The following is a 342-nucleotide window of genomic DNA, read 5'->3' as shown; positions in this document are numbered from 1 at the left end:
TCTGGAGTCAGAGAAAGTGGGTTTGAAATCCTGAACCCAGGTTTGAAACTGGATTCAAAACAAATCAAGCAGACAATTACCTGTGTGACTATGGCAAATCACTTGAGCTCTCTGGCCTCAAATTTCCTCATCTCCCAAATGAGGGGGTTGCCAGGGATGGCTCTAAGATTATTTCTACCCTCTCCATGATCCTTTGATCCTATAAAGACAAATGTAGTCAAATGTCCCTCTAAATTCCCTTAGCCTAGTTATAATTTCTCATTGGACTGTGGATTCTCAAACTTGAGACCAACTCCACACACACACACACACACACACACACACACACACACACACACACAC

This window comes from Petaurus breviceps, unplaced genomic scaffold (genome assembly GCF_028583685.1).
Source record: "Petaurus breviceps papuanus isolate PSGF00001 unplaced genomic scaffold, PetGlider_PUasm1.0 90925, whole genome shotgun sequence".
In the NCBI taxonomy this organism is placed as follows: domain Eukaryota; kingdom Metazoa; phylum Chordata; class Mammalia; order Diprotodontia; family Petauridae; genus Petaurus; species Petaurus breviceps.
The sequence above is the reverse complement of the archived record's forward strand: the minus strand, read 5'-3'. Positions refer to the sequence as shown.